Here is a 26288-nt window from a genome sequence, read left to right as displayed (position 1 = left end):
ACCACAGTGAGAGGGACGGATTTATACATCCATCACTCCTGGACACACCGACCCCCAGATTCTTACACCCACCCCTCATACCCTATTTCTTTGCAGAACTTCCTCTCCTCCCTTTCCTTAAAAATAACCTCCATACAGCATCCCCAAAGATGACGTAGACCCTGAGGCATATTAAAAGCTAATGTAAAAAAAAATTCTAGGAAAGGTATTATAAAACTAGGGTTGATATCATTTTCATTCTTCCTTTTGCGGTCTTCTGGTTGTTTATACCACATGAAAGAAAAAGTTTATATCATTTCTCATACAAAAATAACTATCATAGTTGTGAATAGAGGTTTCTATCTTTAAATTGAATGAACTCTATGTATGTAGATTCAGATTTTGATAGGGATTTGGTAAACCTATTATACTTATATATCTAAACATGTATGTAAATGTAAATAATTTAAGCTTGTTTGAATGTTATATTTGTGAAATAAAGCATTATTTCAGATACGAAATACTATAGTCTTTTATATTTGTTTAGTTCTCTTCCCTACTACACCTAAGAAATTGATAATAGAAGCTTTGGCCGCCCATAGCAAACTTAGCCAGGCATATCCTCAAAATATACCCCAACACCTATGACCATGCGTATTCAATAAATGCGTGCAACTCCCGTCAATACCATCCCCGGTATTTCAGTGGAAGAGTCGCCGAACCTAATAGCATGTTCAGACATTTCAATTTTAGTTGATCAACTCGACACTTGAAAACATATTGACCAGTGTGAAACCTCTTTTAACGAAGTAATGAAGTTGAACATGTTTTTTCGGACAATTTTTGTTGTTCATAAAACGTTGATCAACTAAAATTGAAACAGCCAACGTTTCATCAACAAAGAAGCCATATAAAAGCATTAGGAAGCAATAAATCCGCTGGACCGGATGGTATTCCTCAAATATTTTTAATAACTTGTATTGATAATTTGATAATGTCTTACTATATAAAAATTTAGTCTGCGTATTTTTGTCCTCGCAAAACTCGAAAAGTAGTCTACCGATATCGAAGAATTCGAAGACGCCTGAGAAAGATATTAACAGTAGTGAAGCATTGCAGGTTCCACTGGTGTTACATAACAAATTTAACACAGGTTATTTAATTTATCGTGGTAGGTGTATATCTAGAAGAGTCTGTGTTTATGGTCACAGTTGAATTTATGGAGAATTTTATTGGCGAACAAAAAAAAAGCACAAGGAAAAAAAAAGGTTTGTAACAAAAATTGTAATTTGTAAATTTAAAAATATAAAATGGCCATCAAACAAACAGTCAGGGTAAGCTTGTGATAAATACTAATTAGTGGATTACTGTCAAGGCAAAGGTAGATGACTTTACGCCAATACCGTCCCAATTGGTCCCAATCTCAACGTCTCCACCCTCAAGTAAGACCATAAATAAACCACTCACTGAGTAGGACTATGTTTGAAGACCATTAGAATTCAAATACTATCGAATGACATTCTTGATTGGCACAGATCATAAATAAACCACTCTCGCATATATCACATCTGTCCAAAGCCATAATACAGAAGCAGAAGGCTCTTGAAAAATAAGAAATATCATATTCATACATTTACAAAATATCCTTCAATGGAAAAAATATTATATATTTTATTTTAAGTACTTTGTCACAAATTTTATTATTATTTCAATGGTGTAAAAGTAAGTCCAAGTTTTTATCGAGTAGCAACACTACTTTCTACAATGCGAGGCTAGAACCGTTTCACACCAGACATTATCACGGTAAAATATTAAAATATGAAATAGAGCTGTGATTGGATGATAGGATTGGAATGTTGTCACGCGCCCGTTGGCTTTATTTTTCATGTAGCCTGTCGTCGATATCAGACGTTTGAATTTAACTTACCAATTTCTATGGAAATTTTCTCAACAGTGTTGCAACATTTTCAGTAATGGCCGAATCGTTGATCTGTCGGTTGTGTGCACGTTAAATTTATCCTTGTTGTGTAGATGTAAATTCGACGTTTATTCAAACGACTTTTCGTCGTGTATGAGTGGTAACTACGTTTCTAAAAATATTCGTCAGTGATTCGATGTCTCTTCTTGCCAGTGTATGTGTTAATAGTGTTCGTGATCCGTGAAAAGTGCCATTATAAATTAAGGTTCCCTCAACAGCGATAGGGATTATTTGATAGCTGTCTTGTCTTCTGGAAATCGCTCTTAAGGTAAGAAAATACACCATAAACGTTTAAAAGCAAATAAAAACTAATAACGACGCATATTTTCCACAGAACTTAAGATATTTTAACTTATTATGTCAATTATTCGAGCGGTATTTTCGCAAATTTGTTTGGTGAGGTTTCACCTTATCTTTTGCTAAATGGGGCGTGCAAATGAAGGACAGACACCTGTATGTCTTCTTCAATTAACTACGTACCTTCTTTTCGATTAGAAATGCACGAATATATCACAATAAAACTAATATATTTCCATAACCAATCCGCTGAAAACATTGAACAATGTTGAATGTTGTCAAAGCCAAACGTCACACTACTTTGTGCAAATGAACTTAAGTGTCTCAGTCGGTAGTTTATCAGATTTTAACTTGTAAGAAATCGGAGAAAATAAATTTTATATTTGTGTCCTGATAAACAAATGTCGTGGCCTAGCGGGAAAAATCTTTGACTCTTGGCCGGAGATTTCAGGTTAGATGCTGATTCTCAACAAAGTGCAGAAATTGAACATTAGCACGGGACCCTTGCCCTTACGGGACCTATGTATATTTGTAAACATAAATCTTTCTCGAGATATTGCACAGTATTGTAAACAAGCTGGAAGAAGCTGTTTGGGTATGCCTTCATACAGCATTGGTGGTACCTGCAGTACAGATAGAGTTGATCATGATGTTCCACGAAGAATGCGATGTACACTTTAGAGGCTGTGTTCTATATTATTTGATAGGAACATGATGCTGTAGACTTTGTGTGAAGTTCTAGATGTCGTGTCATCTGTAGAGACAGGTTTTGTTTGAGTTTGTGTTTTAGAGTTTTGGTGGACGGTGTTGTGGCCGGGGACGTGCTGCCCGAAGTGGTATTTCTGAATTAAACACGTTTGACCTTGTAGCAATGTTCCGTGCCGAGGAACGGAATGCACTTGAGGCGAACCGCGGCCGTTGGCGTTGGGCCCCTGTACTCTGTAATATCTCCACAGCAAACTTGCAACCGACCTGCTTGCTGCCTGGTCGATACGTTTATTTTATTTCTTCACATTTAATTGTTGAGAATTGGCATCCTTCTAAGGTTATAATTTCTCTATTTTAAAATGAAAGTACTCTTTAAATGGCCAAAATTATTTACTCAGAGTGAAAAAAATACAACAGACCACAACAAAGTTAAAACCATTTTTAATCAAAGCGTTCCAATAACTCGTTGAAACGGTATATAGTTTTTCCTTTGTATCTTAAAATAATATTTGGTCACCAAAAGTTGCCTAAAATACTTTAAAAATATTTAGGTACCCTGAGTATTAGCTTGGTCATCCAATATTATGGTATTACAACCAAAAATCATATTCTATATTACATATGTAAATACATATATTATTAAGATAGTAGTTGTAGGCCTTAGTCGTAAGTCTTAAGTCACTAGTTTGAAGTCAGTAGTTCTAGTGTTTACTATTTAAGAAATATATTTGTACAGCGCCCTTGAGGTGATTCACGACGACACTTCAGAGACACAAATAAACTATTAACCACATTATAATCTTCTAAATAAATAAAAATGTTAATGTTCAAAATCTAAAATCTCCGGAAGTTCTTCGCCGACTTCATTGAAATTTTGACATTGCATTCGAACACTCGTACATTATATAGATGTCATCTGTGACAGGAAAAAACATATTTTTTTAAAAACAGCACTCTGTATTTTTTTTTATTGGAGGAAACATTACAGTAATTTTTATTACAGACAGTAATAAACATGACTGTAAAAAAACATTAATCGGAGAATTCTTCTGCCTGGCAGGCCTTTAAAAATAATAATAATAAGCCTTTACAAATATAATATTACAAAGTAAGTTATATTAAGGTTAAACGCAACGCTCGTTGTATTCTACGTGTTCACAGATGGCGTTAATTAATTAATTTTGTTTAAATACGCTTTTGCAAGGTATTGCTTTACAATATTAAGACAAATCATTTGTTTGCGCCCGTATATACGCAATATGAATATGAATCAATAGTTTTGTTCGTTTAAAGACTTAATTCTTTCGAGAAAGGCACACAAATACAATATTTTACCGATGATTCAATCCAATATTGTATTTGTATGCCTTTCTCGATAGAATTGAGTTTTTATATGGACAAAACTATTTATTCATATTCATATTGCGTATATGAGGGCGCTAACAAATAATTTGTCTTAATACTGTAAAGCAATACCTTGCAAAAGCGTATTTAAACAAAATTAATTAATTAACGCCATCTGTGAACACGTAGAATACAACGAGCGTTGCGTTTAACCTTAACAATTGTTAATCAAAAATAGGCGAAAGTGCACAATATCAATTAGCAAACGTTTACAAATATTTTTTAGAGAATAGAGGGTAAAGTCAATTTATTCGAAAATGTTATTACCTACACAGAAAAGTGAGAAAGTGTATAATGTATTAAGGTTATGTTGGACGTACAAGCAAAACGCGCTATTGTTTCTCTATCTGCACAGACAGACTTAGCCACGACAACGCGTGGCGGGGTACAGCTAGTAAATTATATAAAATCTTAACTCTGTTCATTGCATAGATTACCAATCTCCAATCAGGTTACATTTATTATCAAATTACTTATACATAACGTTAATAATAACAGCGTTGAAGGTTGAAATGAATTCATATAATAATTTAGTAACGAGGATATAATTTCCTATAATATTACCAACAGATTTGAATCAAATACTATCTGGCCAGCCATGTTACCGAATGGTACTTTAATATGAATTTACGATACTACCTGTATGATAATGATGCTGGAATGGAAATGTGTATTATTTAGCAGACTGGTTCGAGCTCCAAGCAACGGTTATTTAGTTGGTGTTCGCTGCAAACTAAATGGGTTAGTTAGCTTGGAGGCCGACGGGTAAGGTGCGTCCTTCGAGGAATGCGGACAAAAAATAATATCGACAAAATATTGTTCTCGATTTTTGCATGTAATTATTATCACTTATTTATATAAAGTACGCTAGTTTTATTACGCCGCACATACGTAGATTTTAATGATTTAGACGGCCAAAAGTATTTTTTTTTAAATCAATATAATGGTAAGGTATCTATTTAATTGGCGAGTCAACAGTTCTATGTACAATATAACATCCCCTCCCCCCTCCTTGGAAGCGCGGGAGTCGACTTTGATCAGTCGGAATTCGATAGTGAACAAGTGTGTACGTGTCGGCTCTCGGCGCTCTCCTAAACTTATTACTTTCCAAACGTGCATTATTCATTTCAAGCTAATATTACCGTTTTAACTGTGATGGATTGCAATAATACAGGTAAGAAAAATTTGTTTTCGTTACAGAAAAATTTAATTAACATTCTCTGTCATTCATTTTTAAAACGACAAACATCACTCTGTCAAAAAATTTTTTTTTTAATATATTTAAATTCGAGTGCCTTTTTAGTGTACTTATGAGTCCGTCCCTGTATTAATTTTCATTATACTATATAGTGCATATATGTAACTAACTAATTCCATAAGAAATAGCCGCGCAAAATCGCGCTTTTTTGAGCTAAGCCCTTTTGAAAGGCTCTTTGTCAAATATAGGAAATATTGAGTGTGCGATATTTTGTATTAAAATTGTTTTTTATTTGTTTCAGGTCTACCTACTACCTCGGGTACTAAAGTAGTGACTCGTCAATACATATTTGACCAACTACAGAGTCAAAATTTAGCAACTTTAAATGAAAAACTTGACTATTATGAGAATTTTCTCCTTATGCGCTATGGGCACAACAAAGAGGCTAAAGAAGACTTTAAAAAAAGATTTGCTTATGTAAAATCACAAATTAAGCAACGATGGGTAAAGGCAAATAAACACCAAGATGTTTTCCTGAAAATAAACCAATCATGGTTAGAGGGAACATTCGAAATTCCCATTGAATCAGCCTCCTCGCAAGGTCGACCACCCAAGTCTTTTGGAGAACTAAGTGAGCGTAGTAAAAGAAGAAAAACGGAAGAAATGAGGGCCTCCGCAGGTGATGAAGTTATTGTTCACGCTGCTACATCTGTGTTGCAGACAACGGGACATAGGACCGCCTCGAAAGTGCTTAAAGATATTACGAACTCCCCAACACGGGCTAGTAAATATAGAAAAGCCTACAGTAGAGTTACCAACAACGATGAGGTACCTCAATTGACGCCTCTGCAAGCACTTAAGATGTTCGTTGAAGCTGATTTTACGAGACGACAGTATGAGATAGTAAGGGCAACAAATCCACAACATTTTCCTTGCTATGATCTTGTTTTGAAAGCAAAACAAGAGTGCTATCCGCCGAAAGAATCCCTAAGAATTACGGCTACTTGCGCGGAAAGTAATCTACATTGCCTAATGGATCTAACCGTAACACGATTATCAAAATACATAGAAGATGTGATAATCCAGCTTAACGAGCAAGAAAAGAAGTCGTTAATGATAATCTGCAAATGGGGTTGTGACGGTTCTCAGCAATCCAAATTTAAACAAATTTACGATAATGAGACTGATTCCGATGCCAACATTTTTATGAGTTCCTTTGTGCCTTTGCGCATTGTTTGTGGAAAAGAAGGCAGTAAAATTGTTTGGCAGAATCCAACTCCTTCTTCGTCAAGGTTTTGCCGTCCGATTCGATTCCGATTTGTAAAAGAAACAACGGACATAACTAAAGAAGAGATAAAATATGTGCAGGAGTCCATTAAGCAACTAAACAAAACAGTTGTTACGTTGAATGAAGAGGAGTTTTCGTTCGGGCACCAACTCAAAATGACTATGATTGACGGAAAGGTGTGTAACGCAGCCACAGACACAAAGTCAACATCCCAGTGCTACATCTGTGGAGCTACTTCGAAAACCTTTAATGATCTATCGAAGAAAAATAGTGTAAACCCTCAAGCTTTGGAATTCGGCTTGTCAGTATTACACGCCCGGATCCGCATTTTCGAAAGCATTATACACCTTTTGTATAAACTGCCAGTAAAAAAATACAGGGAAAGAAAAACCGAAGAAGACAAGGCATTAGAAGCCCAAAAGAAGTTGGAAATTCAGGAGAGGTTTCGAAATGAAACCGATTTGCTTATTGACATGCCAAAGGCCAACTTTGGCAACACCAATGATGGCAACACAAGCTGGAGGTTTTTCGAAAACCCCGAATTGGCTTCAGCCATCACAGGTATTAACTTTGAACTGATTTACAGATCCAAGGTTATTTGAGAAACTATTTCTAGTGGCCATAAAATTGATGCTGAAAAATATGATAAGTATGCGTACGACACAGCAAAATTGTACGTAGAACAGTATGGTTGGCACCCAATGACGCCAACTATGCACAAGATATTGGTACATGGAAGCCAAATCATAAAAAGTTCGGGGCTCCTTCCAATTGGACAGCTATCGGAAGAAGCTGCAGAAGCCCGGAACAAGCATTTCCAATCGTACCGGCTAAACTTTGCCAGAAAGTTTTCTAGGGAAGAATGTAACTTAGATGTATATTATAGGCTTTTGTTAAGTTCAGATCCCTTCATTAGTTGCTTGAGACAAATAAGAAAACCTTCACGTAACGCATTTCTACCTGAAACGGTTAAACTTTTATTACCTGGTGACCCAAACACAGAGTCAGTAGAGACATCTTGACCTGAAGATACCGATTTTTAATGTAATTTTATATTTAAAGAAAACTTGTTAAATTCTGTTTCCATTCATTTGTATTTTTTAGTGAATTTAGCTCTGTTATATATTACTGTTCTTTGTAACCTGACAAATATATGTATGTTTTTATAAATATATACCTTTTCTTTATTTTAATTGAACTTAGAACTAAAATAACCCCAAAAATAATTTTGGCCGCCTAAATCATTAAAATCTATCTATGTGCGCCGTTTAGCTCGTGATTTGGATTATTGTATAGTAATGGTAATATTCTCTCATACTTCCTTGAAAAAAGATTAAAGAAATTTATGCTTTCGAGAAAGAAAAACGTCTGAATTCTGGCCTTTTATAGATCTGTTGTGACCTCTCCCACTTTCTCGTAAACGAAGAGTCTGCCTTTATCATCCTCTCCATCAAACAAAAAAAGTAATAACTTCTATGAGTGCTTGCAAATATGTTTTATATGGTAAGCATTTTCTGTATATGTCAAGCAGCTAAAGTCTGGCGTAGTGAAATTTTACCCAGCTTTTTATATCTGCTTATAGCGTCGGCCGTGTTTGGTGACCAGATCTGAATAGTCAGGTACTTCCCAACCTTTTCCCTTCCCATCTCCTTCCTATCACCACTAATTCATGTCATTAATTAGATACCCCCTACAGCAGTTTCCCGTAGGCATATCTGTTTTGAACCAATGCCCGATGCCGTCGACTGGTTGAAAACCACAGCATCCCACTATAACCTCCACCATATGAAGAAGAAGAATCTGCAATTGTCTCAATAAACATACAGCACCATTAAAAATATTTCCCCTGTTTTCTCCCGCCAGTTCCTCCTATAATACTAGCTGTACCCCGCCATGAGTTGCTGTCTCTGTCTTTGCAGATAGAGAAACAATAGCTTGTGTTGCTTTTACTTCCAACAGATGGCGATGTTTTTTAAAAAAGCGTGTTTTTACCTGTCACGGGTGATAGATTGTCTAAGGAAACATTGCTGTGTTTGCCTCCACATCGTCCAGCCACTGAGTATAGTCCTCCCAACGTGGTCGACTATTTTCCATCCTTGCCAAATTACCTGCCGAACCTTCCCAGTTTTATAAATGCTTGGGTATGCTCCGAATGAACCGGCTACGCATCAGAACGTAGCACATTGCTACACATTCATTCAAATTGATTTAAGGATGGTTTGAAAACTCAGCTATCATGGGGAGCATTATAGACCTTCAAATTGATAGACTTGCCCCAATATGAATTCTGGGTATCGTCGCCGAGTTGTGGCTTTCCCTTCAGCCTCAGAACCAGATATGTGCAAAATGGGTTCCCAAAACCATTTGAAATGCAAAATGGAAATGGGTCAAAACTTTTCCATTTGAAAATGCAAAATGCAAAATACCTATTTTCAAAATGCATTGAAAGTGCAAAATGGTTTCTCAGGTCAAACAATTAAAATAATTATTAAATTTTTAAACAATTTTGTTATTTAATAATGGACATCAATGTAGAACAAACAAATTACATGATTGTAAATCCAAAAACACCACGACTACAAATTATGAAACCACAAAAAAATTGCGCGGGACTAATGTTGCCAACGTAAAAACATAGGAAACTGCTATCTAACATTTAATATTATAGCGTCATGGCCCCATGTTCAGTATTTGAATCAGTATTTTTTGTAATGGTATCACTCAATTGCCAGGGCTCCTACCAGGGAGCAACTTGACAAATGTAAATTATCTCTCATAGCGAGGTTGAGGACCGGCTGATATTTGGGGCTTATGAAAAAAAGATGAGTGGAGATAGTAGGAAGAATGTTGCAAAAAAGCATTTAAAATGGAAAATGCATTAAGAAAAGCATTTAAAATGCAAAATGGTTTTTAGAAAAGCATTTAAAATGAAAATTGGAAAATACCCATTTTGCATTTCCATTTGAAATGGATTTATTTGAAATAAAGCACATCTCTGCTCAGAACATATCCTACACACACTGGCTCCTGACAATCGGGAGCAGCATTGACCCCTGTTTGGTATCCAATCAAATCACTGTAATATCCATTCAATTTTCAATCCATAAACTTGAATTAGCCATAATTATTTTTTTAATGATAAACTAATGTTTATAAGACAAGGTTTTTATTGCATAGCACAAAGGATAACAAATTATTATAAGCAGTAATGAGTCGCCTGAAATATCCATAAAAATTTAAAATATCTCCCGAGTAAAAATATAAATAAAAATAAAGTTTGTTGTTTACAGGCGAAAAACTATAATAATCAGTAATTGTTGATTGAAGTACTCGTACATATTGAATTATTTGGCGCGTTGGAAATAAGCCGACGTAGTTCAGTGGCCCAGAGCACCTGACCGGACATCAGAAGGTGCGGGTTCAATTCAATTTATTTATTTATTTATTCCTTTAGATTTACACACAGTACAATATGATACAAGATATAATTAAAATATTTTTAGTGATTATAGATTATTGTACCTTATCAGGTCGAACTAGGCAAATTGCTCGTTCCAAGGAACCAATATATATGAAAGTAAGTGTGTGATTTGTCTATGTCTATAATATATCTCATTAATGTTTTAATTTGTGATGTTTAATCGTTACAATCTTATGATATATCGTAGCCTGGATAAAAAATCAAGATATTCACTTTATTCAAAAGATTATAATTCCAAACCAAACATAACCAAAATATGATAAGTAAAATTAAATATTATACACGTTCTTCAAGAATTATCCAAAAATACATACACTCACATATAAATGTGTGTTTTCATGTTTCAATATATGTCTGTGAAAAAAAAAAAAAAAAACTTTCTACTACAACACATAAATACCTGTCACCCTTAATGACACACGTTAACATTTCAGCACAGGTTCTCCTAGTGAGGTGTTCACGTAACATACAATATCACCCACACACAGTTTTACCTATATCAACCTATGTTCTTTATTTTTTATACCTTTTTTCTGTACTTTTTTCTCTGTACTACAATATAAACCACTGTAATCATTTGTAAAATGTGTATTCAAGAATAGACATAAATAAATAAATAGAATCGAACTTGAGCTGTTGTGTATGTTTCAATTGTGTATGAGCAATAATTAGAATAGTGGAAGATACATATAGTGTGTGATTAGTCTATGTCTATACTATGTCTTAATTTGTATGGATATTTCAGGCGACTAATTATTGCCTATAATAATTTGTTGAATTAGCCAAGTACTTATTATGTACATCTTAGTTCGAGTTTGAAACCTAAAATGGATCGGCGTTGTTAATCCAATGAGTTAATCACAATACGTCCAATCACAGATTAAAGCACCAAATTTATAATTAACAACTATTCAACTGATCAAACCCACTCTACGACAGAACGACCACGCCAAGGACGACCTCCTTACAAGGACCGCAGGAATCCAATAGATATTATTATTTTATTAGATTTATTGTAACTCATAAATAAAATATTTCAGACGTGGGCGATTGTTCTCTGTCGATTGATTTCATGCTAATAAACCTTACTACCTGTACCTATTATAAGGTTGTGTTACATAATGCTTGCGAGATTTGCTTCTATGGCCGGAAGCCGGTTTTGTCTTGGTTTTATAACTGATAGAAATAGGTTGATGTGACTATGGTGTGTAATATTAAGATCATCTTACTTAAATATTTGCTTACGAATAGCAGGCTAATTTTATGAAGAGCAATCTTCAGTTATGTAACTACATGGGGGTGATTTTAATAGCCAGATATTTTCCCACATTCGTCTTTCCTTTCTTTTTTTAACGTAAAACCGCACAAGGGTCCCAACTGCTCCTAACCATCTGAAGCCAGTGAGACTGGCATCCCCAATTGGGGTGTGTTGTGAGGCTGAAGGTAGATGGGAGGGTAAGGAGATGGGGAAAAGTAAGGTGGGGAAGTACCTGGCTATCCACATCTGGTCACCAAACACGGCCAGAGCAATTCTGAATGATGGTCTTACACCGGGCGATGTTGAGAGTATCTTCCACTCTGGAAAGTACCGCAAATATACTATATATTATTTTTTAAATGAGTAATTTGTGAAATAACACAAATTAATCAAATAAAATTTACTTGCGCATGCCGGATTTGAACCCGCGACCTCCAGCTTGCTAATCGAGAGCCTTACCCCTCGACCTCTCTCCTTACCTTCCTTTAAACTCTCAACATAGAAAATCACCGTTTAATTAATTTTCGTAATTAATTTAGTATTTCCTCCTGGGGTAAAAATAATCTCGTCGAATTTAATGTTTCAAAGACCCAATCCTGTCTGATTACGTCTAAAAGGGATCCAAATGATAATCTAGTCTCCTTCAACGGAAGCAATCTTCCGAACAGGCCTTCCATTGATATGCTTGGTGTAACTATAAGTGACCAGCTCAGGTACGGGGGCTCCATCGAAGCCAGAGTAAAGTTGGCCTCTCAGAAGCTGGGCGTACTGTACAGGGCCCGCAGATACTTTAATAGTACACAACTGCTCACCCTGTACAAATCTCAAGTGCGCCCTACTGTCGAATTTGGCAGCCATCTCTGGTCTGGAGCCCCAAAATACTTGAAAAACCCTTGACTCTGTGCAGAAACGGGCGGTCCGTTTGATAGATTCCCCAATCTTAACAAATGGACTGCAATCTTTAGAGCACAGGCGTCAGGTAGGTATGCTGTCCTTGTTCTATCGGTATTACAATGGAAGATGCTCTGAGGAACTAGCGTCATTGATCCCTTCGGCACCGGTGCGTAGTCGGGATACACGCCAAACGCGCGCCCAACATTTGTACACAGTTGACACTTGTCACATGAGAACGGGTCGCTTCTACGATTCGTTCTTAAGTTCAACAGCTCGGCTGTGGAACGAACTGCCGGCCTCTGTGTTTCCTCCCTCCTACAACATGGGACTCTTCAAGACCCATGTTCACTCCTTCCTCTCCACAAAAAGACCCTCCTCACAGCATTCCCTAAGATGACGTAGGCCCTGAGGGAAATTATTTTCTTCAGGGCCTCCTGTGTGGAGTAAATATAAAAATAAAAAAATAAAATCTTCCTGCAGACCCTAAGTTAACCCGCCTCAAAACTTCACCCAACCGCGGGCCATACACATGTTTAGTTCCACTAGTTGTGCACAATGCGACATCTCTCCCTTACAACATATGGTAATGTAGACTGACGATGCCTACACGTAGAAAAATGAGTATTGCTAATTTATTAAGTATCTTTTCAAATTACTGGTAATTCGGTTAATAAGTTCGGGATTGGTCTTTAACGAATGAATTAACAGGTTTCCTTTTATTCATTCAGGAATATACGCTCTTCTGTCCTGTTCAGGGTGGATCAATGCAAAACGAACTCTAAGCAGAATTCTTGCCTGAACAGACTATGCAATAATTACAATAGCGTATTATCCAAGGTGTATATTTTCAGTTGCGAACTTACCCAATACAAGAGGTCCATAAAAGAATATTTCTCTGATGGTTTGTCAATAATGTTATGTCTCGATTGTTTATTTTTTTTAATGATTTGATATATTCATTTATTATTTATTTATACCCCATTCCTTTAAAAAACAAATTAAGAAATGGATCCTTACACACGGAATACATTACAACTACAATACCCATTCATTCTACACTATCAATTTAATCACCTTTCAGACAACTTTGCAACTCTTCTTGAAACCCAAACTATCTTTACATCATTTTTCTTTTTTATATTATAGTAATGTATAGATTCTGTATAAACTGTAAAATTCACCCGCCATAACACAGAGTCATCCCTAGCATGAAGGGTGAAATATTACAAAAACCATATGTTCCCTCTAAATCATGTATTAATAAAATAAAATAAAATATCTACAATGTTTTGTTTTGTAAATTTTTGAATACATATTCCTTTCTTACAAATTTAATTTACTTATTCCTTACTATGCTGTCTCAGTAGAGGTAAAGTCACAAGGAGGAAATCCATAATTGGTTTTATTTTGGCTGTATAATACTTATGTACAAACTGAAATAAATGTAAACTGTATATAATAAATAAATATATTATCACGATGTCGGGAACACGTGTTCATGAAAATCCGATTTTTTTCGCATTTCGTCATGATATATTATAAAGGCAAATGCGCACTCGTCTCGATAATATATCGTAACGAAATGCGAAAAGCAAGTGCGCCCTTGCCTTGATAAATATAACACTACGAATTCCGACATCGTGATAATATATTCGCAATTTACCAACAGTTTATCAGGAAACCTGTTAATTAATTCGTTAAAGACCTGCAATCCCGGATTTAATAACCGGATTACCAATAATTTGAAGAGATTTCTAACAAATTAGCAATACTCATTTTTCTCCGTGTACATCATACTTTCGTGATAGATATAATATTGTTCATAATTGTCAGCAATATCGATTGAATATTTTGTATTCTGTCCCCGTTTTGCAATTTTTTTAATCCGCTTGCATCACTTCTACTTTATACAATAATAATTATGATGAAAGCGTTTTTATTAATTTCACAATTACGCATTAGTTGCTCCATAAGACGCCTTAACATTGTTTTTGTACAAGTAAGTAATAACTGTATTTCATATCCTATTGCAATAGACACTATTGTGCAACTCATCCCATGTATTTTTCGTTGAATCAGCTAAGTTCGTTATTTTGTAGACTAGTCTAATTATTAAATACCAAACCATATTGCGTATCTACTTGTTTTTTGTGAAGGTTATTTTTTTAATAGCCGTTATTAATTATACATTAATGGCGTGGGTTTATTTTATGCCAATAGAAAACATTTAAAAATCAATGGTTATTCTGCGAAAGGAGTGAATAAAATGTTACAGGGTGCAGCAAAACAGATAAGATACGAGCGGACCTCGAAGCCCCGGTGTTGTCCGGACGAAACCATGGTAACGACTGAAAACGGCACGACCCTCCCGACATAATGAGACCCCTCCTAGTTTCCTGCCCCAACTACACGGGATGTACCGGCACTTCCAAACTGCTCCTGTTTTGCCGCACCTTTTAAGAGTTATTATGATTAGTAGAAAACCTACTTAAAATATAAACTGAATAATTTGGCATATTACATAAAAACATAATGACACATCCCCCATACATACAAACCTAGCTTTATAATGGTGTTACATCTTATGTATAAAATTAGGTGAAATAATTACCCTATTTTATGTAAATTACGTAACATTATTTTTTGTGAATAAATATTTTTTTTAAAAGCAGTATGCATTTTAAATTTATTAATCTCTCGTGCTTTCGATGTCATGTTTTTTAAAATTGATATAATTTTTTTATAAAACAAGGGCGTAGCACTCGATTGCCGCGTTTTTTCTAGGGCTAGTGGTTTGATAGAAACTTTTCTTGATAATGCAATTTTTTTTTAGAAAAAATGACAATATTTGAATATTCTGACAATGACCATTCGTGTACTTGGAATTTGTAAAAAAAACGATTTACAGAATGTATTTTAAAAAAAGTACTAACTCTCACTTCACCTCTCCTCAAGGGTAGACTGATAAATGGTGATAGAATATAACGTAATACTCATTATTTGTCTTGTATCAAACTCTCTTGCTTCTTTTACATTCATTCATGTAACTAACTAACTAACCATCACGCCGTTTCCCCGCAGGGGTAGGCAGAGAGGACGGACCGCCAAAAAAACTCGGTCTTGGACTCCTACAGACTCTTCTATTATTCTGACTCTTGACATTGCCCGAATCAAGTATCTGAATCACTTGGTCGTGCCATGCCTTCCTCGGGCGTCCCCTACTTCTGCTACCATTCACATTTGCATCGTATATTCCCCTTACACTCCTTTCTTCGCTCATTCGTTCTACATGCCCAAACCATCTAAGCGTCCCATTGTTGATCTTACTCATTACGCTTACATCAGCCTTGCACTCTTTGCGTATCCCCACATTTCTCACACTATCATACATAATTTTACCGCATATGCGCCTCAGGGATCTCATTTCTACAGCATTTAGCCTACTTTCATTCATGTAAGTATCACGATAATACTTTTCTGCTAAACCGACTCCAGTATTAATTAGATTCACAAGGGAAAAATTCTACACGCTACTATTGTACGCGTACCTACCACTCGAAAAATTTAATTAAAATTTGTCCTTTTTTTATTCGAGGAGCTTAAACACCCACTTGCCTTAAACTTGAGAACAGAAGCCCCCTTTAAAGCTGAAAAGTCATCGAAAATTCGGGCATGAAAATGCTCCTTTGTCCTTTTTTGCTGCATTTGGAAAAGTGCCAATTTGCCTTCAGTGAAGTACGACGGTACACGATAATCCCTTTTAACTCTCACTTAATTCTCGTTTAATTCTTACGTGTTAATTATACGGAGGGTCGGTTAGTACCTACTAAGACACATTCACTAATTACTTTGTGATCTACAAGGTAATTTGTTCAGGCAGCCAAAAGGACTAACAATCGAACTTTTTTTTAATTCGTTGAATTTTTGTATGCTCGCTATCTACAGTAGGTACCGAACCTCCGACAGCCTGCATAAGTCTAAGGATTTACATAATATGCTAAAATTGCTAATTTATTAAGAATCTTTCAAATTATTGACAATCCGGTTAAAAACGGGATTGCAGGTTTCCTGACAAACTTTTAGTAAATTGCTAATATATTATCATCATCTCGGAACATGTGTTCATGTGTAAATGAAAATCCAAATATTTTTGCATTGCAAAGAAAATTCTTTCTTAATTATAAAGGCAAATCGATAAAACATTATTAAGTTGATGTTTTATTAATAAGGCCGGTGAATTTATAGTGAAGGTAAAAATAGATTTCTCTCCGTGTGTATCACTAGCTTTATTACTATGCTTTGCCCAAGATAAAATCACTCCTTTATTGTTTTTTTTCTTGCTGAACAATAAAATTATAGAACACAGAAAATTGCATTTTGTCTTGTCAGATTTTTCAAAGCTGATTAGCTCATGGTAGAGATCTTTCAAAAAAAAAAGTTGTAAAACTTTGATAATGCCGTCATGGAGAAGAAGGTTCAATCCTCAGTCAAACGAAAAAAAATCTAAAATACATTTATTAATAAAAGTGGATGTATTATTTGTAGTAAACAAACTTTTAACCTGTTAAAAAAAGTGGTGGCATGCCAATGCCAATTTCCATGGTAAAATGTGGCCATGCCAATTTCCTGGTAAAATATTAGTCATTAAGAATATATCGAGAACACGTGTTCCTTTCCTAATAAATATCACGACGGAATGCGATAAGATCAGTATGTCAAAATCAATATCAGTATTTGTACGAACACGTGTTCCGTCGCGTCGTCCTCACAAAACATTAACTTTTAACTTATTTTTTTGCTAGGAACTCTGTCAATTCATTCGTTAAAATCCTGCAGTCCCGTGTTTAACAGGAAAACGAATAATTTGAACAGATTCTTAATAAATTAACAGTTTCTTATATCAGTAATTTCCTTGCATAAAATAGTATTATGTAAGTTTGTCAATGTTCGAATTTTAAAGTATAAATAAATGTCGAATGTGGTAACGTTGCGGCAGTAGCAAAATAACTGTGTTCTAACTTTTATTGATTTCATGTAATATCGACTTGACCAAATAAAATATGCGCAATAGGTCATCAGCATATTAACATACGACTTTTTCTCAGAAAATATCAAATGGTTCTGAGAATTTATTCTCCGCATCATTGGCCTTATCAAAGTGAATTACCTAATTAATACCCATGATTTATTTGTATTCGTTATGAAAATTCTGTCGGTTTTTTTTGTGTTATGTTACACTAATGTTATGCAAAGTGATGTAAAGTGACCATTTATGATATGTACATAATACTTAAGATTTACATTTTGGAATCGATGATAGAAAAATGTTGTGGATGTATTATAGACGATTCTTAGTCGGTTCACGATACAGCACAAGAGTCCGAATTGCCCGGAGCAGCCAGGGCCAAGGGTACTATCGCATCCCCATCCTATGTTTCACATCAGGGGAACGGAAAGGTTTGGAACATCTTTGGGAATGCTGTATGAAGGGTCTTTTTGAGGAGGAGTAATTAATATGTATAGTAAGTAAATATATTGTGGGAGGGAGGAAACACAGAAGCCGGCAAATCGTCACCCGAGCTGTTCAACTCGAGAACGAGTCGTAGAAACGATCCGTCCTCATGTGACAAATGTTGAGCGCGTGTTTGGCGTGTTTCCCGATTATGAAATCGTTCAGAATGGATCAATGTCGCCAGTTCCTCGAAGCTTCTTTTATTGAAATACCGGTAGAACGTGAACAGCATTCCCACCTGAATCTATCAAACGGACCGCACCGTTTCTGCAAAGAGTCGAGGTTTTCTTTTTTTAAAGTATTTTGGGGCTCCAGGCCAGAGGTGGTTGCCAAATTCAAAAGAGGGGCGCACTTGCGAATTTTACTGGGTCAGCATTTGTGTAATAATAATTTGTATAGCGACGTATTTGTTGACAATCACCTCGGGGGTGCTGTACCATTTATTACGAGTTCTTATGCCCTATCTAATTTTATCATTTATAAACCGATACAGAAAAACAGGTAGGTCACTTTAGATATATACACTTTAATCAAAAGTCTACAACTTTGCATGCAGATGACACTATAATAAAAACACTGGACATTATATGATTTAACATGTGATATTTTACCATTTGTTAGTTGATTAATGGCAAAAGTAGATTTGATATTTATTTTAAAAGTCTTGAATATTTGGGAATCTTTAGGACTGGAGAATGTACTATTAGTAAGTATCTGCAATAGTACATATTTTAACTCGATGTAGAAAGGTGTAGAATACCAGATTAATGACAAGTGGTAATCTTAATTTCTTTTACGCCTCTATCTTTCCAAATATTTTTCAGCCTTGACGTGGGTCTCTTCATTTCTGACACACATCAGGCGCCATCAGCAATCATCAGTCCTATATTTTAACCTTGCTATCAAACACCAATCATGAACGCTGTCACCTTTAAAACACCTGGATTTGTACCTTTAAATATGTTGATTTTAATGATATGATCAACGTGACATGTGGTCATGAATTGTCTCAATATTTCGTCACTCTCGGCATGTCGTGTTTACTGAATAGCGATTATTCAGTAGTAAAGTTGTCTTTCCATCTACGGTCAGGCCTGTCTGCTTGTGATCTGTTATATGAGATCATGATATACATTATCTTCTCCTACGTATTCTACTAATTTTCTTGCCTCTTCTTCTAGTATATTTGTCCTCTTAAAGTTTTGACCAAAGTTGCACACTTTCTGTTTCGATTTGTTAAAAAAACATTGTCATCTTTCTTGCATCTCGGGAAGCCTTTTTTACAGCCAGTGAATCATCGCGAAATTAGTAATTTACACATAATTATTCTCGCGGAAATAATTGTACTGCTCAAAGTACCTGGTTGGTGATTTTTTGGGAATCTGAGCGCTGGTAGCCACGCCGAAGTGTGACGCGAATCAATTAAAAAAAGTAAAGTCGGATTTACAACCAGCCATAATAGATGTAAAACTTTATTGCACTTATCTTTCTTAAGAATGATCTCCATTACCTCACACAAGAGCTCCAATGATTCTGTTGCTTATTCGATTTCTATTCATCTGCAAAGATTATTAATTTACGCTCTTTGTTCGTCCTTTTGGCCCTCCAAGGAGCATTGTGTACATCAGATTACGATATAAGTGTCATAATAATAATAAGGTGTTTTTTCCGGTATGTGGGGAGGTTAGTGCAGTCCCACACATTCCATATAGAGATACAAAAAAATATATAATCAAAAACAAAAAGATAGAACAGAAAAACAAAGAAAAGAAAACAGAATAAATTGAAAATAAAATAGAATAAAATGATAAAATAATAGAATAATAGAAAGTTGAAGCCTTTAGGGAGCCGTGACTATATTAGGCGCTAGTATTTTTCTTCAGTGTTGCTTCAATGTTGGAGGATGGAGTGAGGCGGGTTTCCATAGTGAGGATATTTCCAGAGCTTCTTATCCTTTCCCTCATTCCTGCCACCCTGGATCTAATAAGGGCTGCATATCCGGGAACTCTCCCCTCCGTGAACATGCTCTCAACAGAATTTTTTTATATTTATTTCTATGCTTGTACATACAGCTGCTTACACTTACAGGTGTTTACAGTTTATATAGAAAATAATTACCAGTAATAAAATAAAAATGGTAATCAGTAACCGGTACTCCTAACTGGGTTAGTTGTAATGTTTTGTGAAAACCTCACTCGAAGAACCTGTGCTGAGGTGTTCGCATGTTTTAGACAAAGTGTTTGTTATTCTGCCATTATAAGTAAAAACACAGCATCATCCTTAAGACTCAAGGAGGATACTGTGCTTCTACTTCTACCCATAGCGGCATAATTGTTTATTAACCATATAGTACATCATAATCAATTTAACCCTTTCACACCCGCATTATTGTTTCCACGTATATAAAATATGTAATGCTTGATAATACATCACAAAATTATTTGAAAATTTTTGGTATTTTTTTTCATAAATTAATCTATGTTAATTTGAATTAACATTGGGCGTCAGAGGGTATTTTTTACATAGTAAAGTAAAATAAACATAACGCAAAAGGAATGCAAATACCTGTTTCATGTCAAAATTGCACATTTATAATGTAGTGATAATCTCTAAGGTACAAACAAATAACATTTTAACTAAAAATTCATTCAGAAATAAAGAAATAATCTAGGATAATAAATCTTTAAAAATTCGCCATACTAGTCGAAAACATGTCCGTCACTACCAGTGTTAATTTGAATGAACATTGAAATTCATTTACAATATTCTGGGAAATTTGACTGTGAATAGTGAATTGAACTGATGCTATTATTATAGAACACATCTTAATGCGTTAAAATATTTGTAATTCGAGTAGAAAATATTGATATCTCACTTTAAATTCAGTAATCAATGACGGCAGAAATTCTATGAAACTCACAATCAGCAGATGTCAAAATATTTATCGTTGTTGTGGCGGGAATATGAATTTCAACCTAGCGGAAAAAATACACGCTACAGAAAAGACTACAAGCTATAAGAAAACAAAAACAAGGCTTTTCTAAATCGCTACTGTTACGGTAAAAAAAATCACAAAGTTCATGTTTATTTGAATTAACACTGGGGCTGAAAGGGTTAATAGTATATGGACAATCCAATATCATTATCACATTTTTATTATAACTTCCACCAACAGTTTGGCGTGCAATCTAAAAAATAACTATCTCTGGTTGATAGGGATCTTGTGTGGTGAATAAAATAACATTATACAAAATAAGCGATATTTTTAGTTGCACAATTTTAACTAATTTGCTATCGTCATTGTGAACCTGCTTGAAACCTCATGTTATGCTACCATTCGACGATGTTAGAAATTCGAATACTCGTGGTATTGATTCGTGGGTTCAACAACAACAACGACTTGTTTCGTGGGTGGATCGTCTAATCTACCATAATTGTATGGAAATGCTTCATTATTTATGATTCTCTAAGAACTTAGATGATTATCTTTTACTATCGGCTTTGTTTCCACGCAGATTCTTAGGATAATCTATCACAGTGTCTGACAAAGTGTGTGCCGCAAGAAGTCTCAGGTGTGCCGTGAAAAAAGAAACCTTACTTTTTAATTTCTTCAATTTTTAGTGTTATATCTGCCTTACTTTGCAGATTTTGGTATTGGGAACTCTTTGTAAAAAGTAAAAGGTTCTACTCATAATTGTGTTTATTTACGTTACAATAAATAGGTCTGGATTTAGCTACACTGTTCATTACCCGAAGGTTGGTAATTCTCTGGTTCGAGAAGCTTTTTCCCTGTCAATATCATCTCACAAGTACTTGTTACACTCTAGCGACATCTGACGGACTCTGGAGTAAACTTTATGACTAGCGCCATCTATCGCTTAAATACTCAACCTTATTACCATACATCACATTGAGTAAATTCAACATCTACATAAATAAATATTTGTTACTTTCATACATAGTATCGTACGCGATACACGCTAGGGTTACAGTGGCGCAGCGTAGCGAGTGTGAGTGAGTGAGCACAATATAAAAAAAATCTTACCCACACTATGATTTATTTTATTCTTATTATCGATTTACTTTTTAAGGCATTTTTATTTGGTGTGCCGCGGAACTAATTTGGCGTGAAATAAAAAAAGTTTGGCAGACATTGCTCTAGCAGATGAATTAATTTACGTATTTAAAATTAAACATTCTTACAAATTATTATAGCACCTCACGCATAATTTCTTGTTTTGGATGTTCGAATGTTGTGCTTGAATTAATTATAATATTATGTTGTTCACTGTAGATGATTTGTTTACAACGTAGTTTAAAAACCCGTTTTTATACATTGATTTTGTAAAAAAAGTTTACTTCTTCTGAGGCCCTATCCTATTGGCAATTGACTATCATACAGGACAACTACCCCGCGGGCCTGGAAAGAATCTACATAACTGCATTGGTACCAGTCTTTGACGATTTTAGATAGGTTGCTGAATAATCTTGTAATAATTTCTCCCCGTAATATAGGTAACCAGGATGTTTTTATGTAATACAATTTCAAATTATTTCTCATGTAAATATTATTACAGGTAGGTACCCACTTTTTTTAATTATTATTGCAGGCAATGAGAACAATACTTAGACGAAATAGATATTCAAAAGTAAATAAAATGTTAAAGGAACTAAATTGGCTAACGGTGAAACAGATGTTGACCTTGAACACGATGATATTTGTACACAAAATAGTACACAACCTGCTACCCAAATATTTTTCAAATAAAATTGTATACAACAAGGACATACACAAACATAAAACAAGGACGTGCAATGAAATCAGGCTAACAAAAAAGGACAAGGCAAATACTCAGAATAGTATTCTATATAAAGGGATGAAATGCTATAATGCGCTGCCGGAAAACCTAAAGTCTGCCCCAATTGGAAAGTTCAAGATGTTGTGTAGAAGCCACATCAAGCAAGAAAAAATATAGTATATTTATATGTAACAAATTAATTAGTAATTTGTAAACTTAAATGTACAAATTACTGAAATAAAAAAAGTTTAAATTTTGATGATGTTACTTAAATTCAAAGCGAATTTGAGTTCATTGAACGTGAATAATTCCACACGGGAATATTTCAAATTGTTGCTCCCATAGCTCAGCCCAGTATCGTCTTCCGATTTGACGACGTTGTGAGTCGGATTAAGGAAGGGGGCATGTCTGAAAAGATTTGTTAATGAATCTAGCGTCTCAATTGAGTCATTGTTTGAGGGATATAAGTGTAGGTACTAGACAGTCATTGTTCTCCCCCTTTGCCGAAATCAGAAATGCTTGAGGTTTTTGTGATCCGGAAAACAATTATGCGAGGTTGTGTGGATTCCGTAGAATGGCAACTTATTACAAAATTGTAATTTTACACCAAAAGAGACTCGACCGCCCAGAGCAAGTGGTTTAAACTCATCAATATGTCGGAGAGCGGTAGAGTAAAGAACTAGGATAAATTGAATACACTTCTAATGTTGATACAACTTTTAAATAAATGTATTTGATCTTCGATTTTGTTTTCGTAAACGAATGAATGCAAATCTTGGAAGTGCAATTTAACCCACTTCCCGACTTCCGATTGAGCTGAAACTCGGCAAATATACTCTTTATCGATGACACTGCATTCATTCAACTTTTGATGGCAATCTCATATACACCCGGGGACATATACGCACTATTCTGAAATCGCACGACATTACAGCATATACGAAATAAATGTCGGTCCTAATCGATCGGCATTTAGCGAGGTCGGTAGAGTTGCCGACTCCAATTTCTGGGTAGGAAGATTCAATCCTCAGTCGAAAAAAAAAATAGAAGAAAATCTGTTTTTTACTGGTTGGTTTTTTATTACATGGATACCGACGTGGTCATCCTCTAAAATCTCAATTACCATTTCTGTTTTCTTGAACGTTGTACCTAAAATATTTCACCATAATTATTACATTAAAAAACAAAACTTGATTTCCACGAATTAATTGAATACACTCCACTTCCATCAGCTGCTGTCTCGACATATCTGATAAATTCTTGCAGATAACAGATTTTTTTGTTAAGTTTGTGCATTCCCAATTTCTACCGATTTATAAAAAGTTTCTCTTTAACTTTTTAAGTTCCAAAAAAAGTTATTTTTGAAGATAATATCTATACAACGTTAATTATTGGAAGTTCCCTCGATATAAATAAAATATCGCAAAGTCAGCTCCAAAAATGATTAAAAGCACGTTTCGCTCTGTTATTTGATATGTTATATAGACATCGAAAAATTCAGTGTTTCTTTAAATGCAACTAAGACATTTGTCGAGTGATTTTTGCTCTATTACAAACGAGTTGTGTTTTATTAAAAAATTTCACCATTTTCGCTTAATTATTATTATTATTTTTTAGTAATATTAATCTTTCAACGTCAACTACGGGGCTTTAAGGCCTCACTGTTGTGACTAACAGATTACTTTACTTACTCCCTGTTCAAATCAGCCCCACATTTTTAAACATGCTATCACATGGGGCTAGTTTGACTTCAACCACGATTTCTTCCGTATGTCTTAACCTCAAAACAACGCCATTTATTTGAATCGCAAAAGGCAGTATACCTTTATATCTTATATATAAAACGCAATGTTCGTGCCCTATATAATCAAAACTACTGGACCGATTTCGCTGAGAGTTACAAAGTTTAAAGAAGTCCCGAGTCCTCGGCACGCCCGAGGAATACTTAAGGCGATGCACTACGTCGTGTAGTATTTTAAATTGAGCCTCTATCAATAACAACCCTTACGTAGATGGCGATAAGGTTTAAATTCCCGCTTAACACCATCCGCCTGTTTTGATTTGTGCAAGAAAAAAACATGGCCAAAAAGTGCCTTTTATTTTATTTTGTGGATGTTCAGGCATAAATGTTTAATTTTTTTCCGATCATTTTATAAATAACTTAATTTGCAACATTATACAATAAAATCATAACCGAAAATGGGTTCGTAAGTAGGAGATTTTAAACTTTAAAGCAGTTTTCATAGGCCTATACATTATTTTTTTCTGGGCTTATAAAAAGACTTATATAAAAAATACTCGATTATTTCAAATGTCAATTATTTATTTAACAATTAAAATAACAATTATTTATTATTTCAGATGCTTTAATTAAATACTCGCAGTATTTAATTAAAGCATCTGAAACATTTCTAGGCGACCAAATTTTCAAACCATAAACACATGTTTTTGCATTACTACGTATGGCATCGCACTGGAATGAGATACGGAGACGAGTTAAAGTCGATGTAATGTAGTTTTTTAACAGTAACATTGTGGTATACTGTAGTGAATGGTGGAAAAAGTCGGAAACGCCCAAGGAAGATATTCGCAATCAGTGGCGGCTCATGACTTTTGGGTGTTCTAATATTGTGTAATGTGCCAGAGTGCTAATATTACATGTGCCAGAGTGCTAATATTACATGTGCCAGAGTGCTAATATTACATGTGCCAGAGTGCTAATATTACATGTGCCAGAGTGCTAATTTTACATGATGTGAAAACAATGCCATTTTTTGTAATATTAGCACTCTAGAACACCCAAAAGTCACGATCCGCCGCTGTTCGCAATAGCGAAGTATTACAGAGTCCGCTAGTTTATAATAAGCTTCTCCTCCGTATATTTTAATAACAGTTACGAATTAAATTGATTCTAATTAATATCTCAACTGTATCCAATCAGTGAACAAATCAATTTATTAGTAATGTTCGAATTAAAAACTAATTAACGACCCGAGAGGTTTTATCTTATTAAAAAATATTGCCAACAGCAAATATGTGGAGACTGTATACTGACTAGGTTTAATGTTAGATTTATTGTAATTTTTTTAAATCTGTTATTTTAGTATTATAACTTTTAATTTTTCCTTTTTACTTTATTTGTGAAGTCTCTTATACTTACACTTGTGCTTACAGTAAATAAATAAACATTTAAACGCCTCAGTAGGACGTCTGTGTCAGTAATCGTGAACGACTGTGAGTATTTACAATGAATTTAACGATTGCGCAGCAGGCCCACGCTGTGACAGTCGTAAATATATATATATTTTAATTAAATAGTTTAAAAAATGTTCATAAATAACAATCCCGATGAATAATAAAACTCAGTTTTGTACCGACATTATTATCAGGTATTTAAAAAAAGCATATTAAAACAAGTTTATTAGTAAGGGTTTAAATATATTACATATTATGTTTAAGAGGAAGCTACAGACAAAAATGTGTATATTCTTA

The 26288-nt window shown here is 34.8% G+C and overlaps 1 protein-coding gene across 4 annotated transcripts in view; it reads left to right on the top strand.

The window, feature by feature from the left end:
• The first annotated feature begins 1948 nt into the window (after window positions 1–1948).
• Window positions 1949–26288, top strand: part of Synd (protein kinase C and casein kinase substrate in neurons protein Synd) — a 258095-nt gene continuing 233755 nt past the window's right edge. For all 4 annotated transcript variants that reach the window (XM_089644715.1, XM_089644717.1, XM_089644716.1 and 1 more), the window contains exon 1: window positions 1949–2225. The gene's annotated coding sequence lies outside the window, so the exon portion shown is untranslated. The remainder of the gene's footprint in view (window positions 2226–26288) is intronic.

Source organism: Hesperophylax consimilis, chromosome 21 (genome assembly GCF_061612785.1).
Source record: "Hesperophylax consimilis isolate HC1 chromosome 21, BYU_Hcon_1.0, whole genome shotgun sequence".
Taxonomy (NCBI): domain Eukaryota; kingdom Metazoa; phylum Arthropoda; class Insecta; order Trichoptera; family Limnephilidae; genus Hesperophylax; species Hesperophylax consimilis.
Note: the sequence above shows the minus strand (reverse complement) of the source record. Positions and strands in the feature narration are given on the sequence as shown.